The sequence below is a fragment of the Peromyscus maniculatus genome, chromosome 9, assembly GCF_049852395.1.
Source record: "Peromyscus maniculatus bairdii isolate BWxNUB_F1_BW_parent chromosome 9, HU_Pman_BW_mat_3.1, whole genome shotgun sequence".
In the NCBI taxonomy this organism is placed as follows: Eukaryota; Metazoa; Chordata; class Mammalia; order Rodentia; family Cricetidae; genus Peromyscus; species Peromyscus maniculatus.
In genome coordinates this window covers 69,493,906-69,499,405 of record NC_134860.1, presented here as the reverse complement: position 1 = coordinate 69,499,405, position 5,500 = coordinate 69,493,906, and the positions used below count along the sequence as shown (strand labels likewise).

The following is a 5,500-nucleotide window of genomic DNA, read 5'->3' as shown; positions in this document are numbered from 1 at the left end:
ACTGTTTATTTAACCCACAAAGCTATCCTGCCAGGTTAATATGCATTGAGTTTAGAGGTATATTGACTCTCATCTTCTGGGCTTTGGCCAATACAGACCAAGAGTCACAGCAGGTCAGGATTTCACTGCACTGGGTTTAGACCTGTGATCAAGATGAGGTCTCTTGTTGGTCCATCTCCTGCAGAGAAGGTGATTCTCACAGGGTTTTCTTCTGAAAGAGGACTTTCCAGTCCTGCAAAAGCTGGCAGACCCTGGGCAAAGGAAAAGGTGCCCCCTTGCGTGAATGCAGAGGAAAGAGAAGAAGTTTGGGTTTTTTTCTTGCTTCCGAGAAAACGGAACTAAAAGGAAAAAGCTTGGTGACACATGAACAGGAATAACAAGAAATAAGGGTATATTTCCAATCCTGTCCCCTCCTGGAGAAACACACGAGCCAGCAGTCCGTGCCTGCCATCGTGTCATGGCTACTTTCCGTGAGTGTGGAGAATGATATAGAGGGGCAAAGAGGGCCTAAGGGACCTGTACGAAACTTGAAGTTTCAAACCCAATTTCTGGGCACACACACCTTGCATACCTCACATCCTGCAACAGCCCAGGCACACGGGCTGTCCTGCTTTTCCACTGGGCCACAGCCCTTCTCTGCACACCACTCTGTCAGGAAGTGACGCCTTCAGACAGTGATGATTAACCACCCGAACGGGCGGCCCAGATAGTAAGTGCGGCAGGCTTAAAAATAGCCCTGAAAGCCCTTGATGCATGCAGAAAGGGCAGAATGACACTCTGCGTACCTCAACGAGGAAGGCACAAGTAGCGCAAATGCTGAACCAGATGACCTTTCCCCGTGCTGCCGGCGCAGGCTGTAAGAACTGCAGGCAACAGGGAGGAGCGCAGGGCCGCAGAGAGGCCTCTGCCTAAGTACATCTGACAAGAGGCCATTGGCAGTGAGGTCTGCCCAGACGCGGATGGAGACAGGGGTGGGGATGGGGGCGTTTCAGAGGGAATGTTTGTAATGAAGTGACGGAGCCTTATGAAGGAAAAGCTGCCGATATGAGCAGATAGCTATTGCGATGGGGGAAGAACACGGGAGGAAAGTGGAGCCAGTTCTGGGGAAACCAAACCAAAACACAAATGCATGAAAACCTCTGTGTTTCCACCTCTGCCCTGATGAAGGGTTAATATGGCTGCTGGGACCATTTACGCGTTAAGCTCCTCAGCACACAGGAGGGCTGGGGGTGGCTTGAAATCCATGTACTCGGAGTCAGGACCCCAGAGCTGAGAGTATGGCCAATGATATCAGTCAAGGGGACTCAAAACCAAGGAGGGGATGTAGGGGCAGTTCCTGGACTAGAAGAGCTAGGGAGAGTGGGAATGGAGGAAGATGTCCTGGGAAAACAGTTCATGCAGAGGAGGCACTGGGCACTCTGTGCAGTGATAACCAATATCCCATCACAGATCTTAAAATTTTGCTTTGAAGCAACATCAGTACATCCATTGAGAATGAATAAAGGAAATCCATAGGAATTGCTGCAATATGATTACCGTCTTCCATGAGTGCTGCAGGTAGGGTCCCCAAGAACTGGTGTTTTTCCTATGAAAACAGCTGCCAGCACCAGCTGACTACACTTGGAAGTTGCTGTTTGTTCGTATGTATCTCTTTCTCTGACTCTTAGCCTGCCCATCTCTCCTTATCTTAAGCACACAAACTCTTACAGATACAAACATCCTTCTTGTCTTTCCGGTAGTGACTAGGGACCTTCCCCATAGCTACTCTTCGCCATGGCAGGGGCATCTGTCCAGCTCTTTGGGAGCAGAAACCTGACACCTGGTATTCCCTCCTCCATTCTGGCTCCTCTGTATCCTAGCAATTTCACAGGTGAGAAATTTTCTCTGAGCCTATGTAAACAGACACCTGATTAAACTGGAGAACTTAGGAGATGAGCACCAATACAAAGATTTTCATATTTTTTATTGTAAATAGCCCAAATATTTGGTCCCATTTCCAGTTTAAATGGGCAAACCATAATATTGATGGCTTGCAACAGATGCAAGATGAATTGAGCGGCTCTACCAGCTAGCTGAACAACTTTTAATGGGGAATATATCGAAGCTATAAATTCCTGCAGACAGGATTGCTATGCAATAGCATAATATATCTTCTATTCAATCTTTTATACATTATGTTTTGTCCTGCATCCCCATGGATATATTTATGGATCTGGAGCTTTTCAGTGAAGACACGCCACGCACCTGCTCTTCTTCCCTTCTCTGCATTTCTACAGCTCCTGGAGATCAACCTCATTTATTCTTGTTCTTTATCAAAGAGCTGGAGTTTGTTCCTTGTCCTCAGGGCTGAGCTTCCTCTGTGAGAATGAGGCTTTGTGGCTCCAAACCTCTCTGGGTTGTTTTTGTCCACTAGGAGGCAGAGATGCCGGGAGAAATGAATGAATGGGCACTTACAACTAGGAATAAATGCTGCCACTGTGCTTGCTCCTTACATAATGGCTGGTGAACTCTGACCTCTAGCCCTATTATCATATCATAAGTATTATAACCTGCTAAGCCACAGTTCCTTTGCTACTGGCCTTGGGCTTTTCCCACTCATCAGAATGAGACTTGTAGTTAATTTTGCATTTCTGCCATTAAAGAATTGACAGAAGAGCCAGTTTGTTTTGGTTCACTGTTTCAGAGAGATATGACAGAGTCATGGCGGCCAGATATGTGGCAGAGACTCCTCACACCATGTTGAATGGAAGCCAGAATTGGGGGGGGGGGTGAATAGAACCTCGGAATCCTTCCTCTAATGATGTACTTTCACCTGCCAGACACCACTTCCTAAAGGCTCCACATCCTTTAAAATAGTGTCACCAGCCGGGACCAAGCACTCAAAGCATGAGCCTGTGGGGAACATACCAGATTCAAACCATATTGAAGACCTAGTAAATCTGAGTCCCCACCCCATGACTTGAATGGAAACAAAATACAATAAACAGCAACAGGAGAGAGCAGCTGACTTATGGGAGCGTCTTTGAGATAACTGACCCTGGTCTGCCTCTCAGCTCGCCAGTTCTCAGCTGCTCGACATGCACTTTATTCAAAACCCCAGTTTCTTCATCTAGAAAGACAAGGGTAATAGTATTTCCAGTGGTGTTCTGCTAAATATTTAATAGCCCTATTGTGTTTATTACCTTTGTTTTTAATGCATTTTATCTAATGGCCAGCTTATATAATTTTATTTTTAGTAACAGCTCTCTTTAACAAATAACCTACCCACCGGATTTCTTAAACTGGAACAATCAGCTTTTATAAGCTGGTAGGAGGCAGTTCTCACACAGCCCTAAGTCCCACAGAGCATGCTTATGAAGGCTGAATCACAGGAGGTTTAGCACATGTTACTGATGCCCAGTCCAGTGGAATCCTTTCTTTAGTTATGGCTGTAAACACTAACAATAACAAGACGAGTAAGGAGAAGGGCAGCATGTTTTAACTTGTGGATAAAGACTTAAAGATGAGTACAAAAATAAAGCCTTTTTTTGCAACCTAAAACTCATTTAGTATGACTCTTAATACATGTGAGAAGGGTTGTGATACACCTATCCACCCCCAAAAAGAGTGAGGAAAGGAGAGAGGGGAGACAGCGAGGGTATTGGGGCTGAGAGGTATTTTAGGCTTCCACAGGAGCCTGAAGAAGGAAAATTAGTGACCCTCCTTCTATTCTCTTGGGGTTCAGAGCATCACAAGGCACTGGGATTTCTATTATGTCTGCAGCATGGTTTGAATGTGGAACATTCCCCATAGTCATTGGTTACTGTTTCCAAATGTAGGCCTAAGGGTTGCATTCCAAAACTAAATAGAAGTAATCTTTGCATCACTTACCGTAACTGGTCCACTGTTTCCATCCTTCCATTTACAACGGCAGAAGCAGACTATGAACACATCTGCACAAACAGCTGTGCTTTTAGTTAGATCATTAAAGGATGGATGGCAAGGAAGATTAATGGAGCTCTCTCCTTCGGTGAAGTATGCTCCTGTTAACAACAACCTTGTTGGTTGTTGGAAGGGTGAGATAATCCATGTAAAATGGTTAACACAGTGTGTGTTTCCTGATGCCAGTGGAGTTTAGCTGAGCCTGGGGAAGCCTAAACTAACAATGTAGGTGGCTGGCGACTGTTTACAAACAATGACTGTCCAACAAGCTTTTACCTTCCCTGGATCGTGAGCCTCAGAGATTCCACCCAGTACTGTCTGGATTCCCGTGTCACTGCATCATCAATAAAAATAGGAGACCTTGGACCCAGTGACCCAAAGAACCATGGAGCCTACATTCATAAAGGGACCTTCTGAGGCTGGTTAATGCACCCCTACCACACTCTGCCAATTTCAAGCACTTTCAAGCCCACCAGAATCAGAGATTACCACTATCCTCCTTCCCCTACAGGCTGCTTTCCTTCCTTCCTTCCTTCCTTCCTTCCTTCCTTCCTTCCTTCCTTCCTTCCTTCCTTCCTTCCTTCCTTCCTTTCTTCCTTCCTTTCTTCCTTCCTTCCTTCTTTCCTTCCTTCCTTCTCCTTCTCTTCCTCATTTTTCTCCATCACAGGCCCAGGGAAGGAAATCAGGATCTGGAGACAGAGGCTCTACATCTCCTAGTAGCTCAGGTACTTACTAACCAGTGCCCTCAGCATGCTCAGTTGTAAATTGGGAACAAATCCTAACATAGGAATAATAGAAAGCAATTAAAAATGATTTATAAACTAATTCATATTCCACCTAGAATGGTGATTAGTATCTTTAGTCTAGTAACGTGTGGCCTGGGGAGCATTTGAGACCTATTATCTTGTGTGTGTGCAGCTCTAGGTAGAGACAGAGAACGGTGCTTTTGGGTGGTTGTGGAGAGCTTCTGGACTGGACTGAACGCTTCACTCTGGGCTGAAGCTGAAAGTACTTGGGAAAATAGGGTGAAACCAGATTATGAGTTCAGGCTTTACAGTGCAGGTAATGGGATATTTAGGAGCTTTGAGCAGAGGAATGACATGTAATTGAATTTGCTGAATCTTGTCAACTTGACTTGCTCTCCTGTCTCCATTACCTCCAGTAAATAGAGGCAGTTCTCAGGGCTTAACTTCCAGCCCTGCTCTCGCTCTCCCATGTAGATGTAACAGGATGGCGGATGAGAATGTCCAGGGTACTCCAGAGTTAATAACCAGGACCCCCATAAGGTAATAAAGTGCTGTAACTGAAGACTGTTACTGGGCCACTGACATTTAGAGGGCAGGGCAGGCATGACAGATGATCTCTAGTCAGTGGGACAGTCCCACACAAAGGAGCATTACCCTATGCTTTGCCTGATTTACGCCGTGGAGTCACTAAAGTAGAATGTGCAGCTCATCTATATCCTTGTTTTTACACCAGAACAGCTCGTTCTTCATCTTGAGCTGTTATTTCTGTTTCATGTGAGGTCATTCTGTACTGTTTCTTCTCCTGCTGAAGAGCTTAATTATTATCCTGATAA

At 45.5% G+C, this 5,500-nt stretch overlaps 1 pseudogene; it reads left to right on the top strand.

Moving 5' to 3' along the window:
• Positions 1-3,466: 3,466 nt before the first annotated feature.
• LOC121832469 (small nucleolar RNA SNORA40) lies at positions 3,467-3,581 on the top strand (annotated as a pseudogene).
• The last annotated feature ends 1,919 nt before the right edge of the window (positions 3,582-5,500 follow it).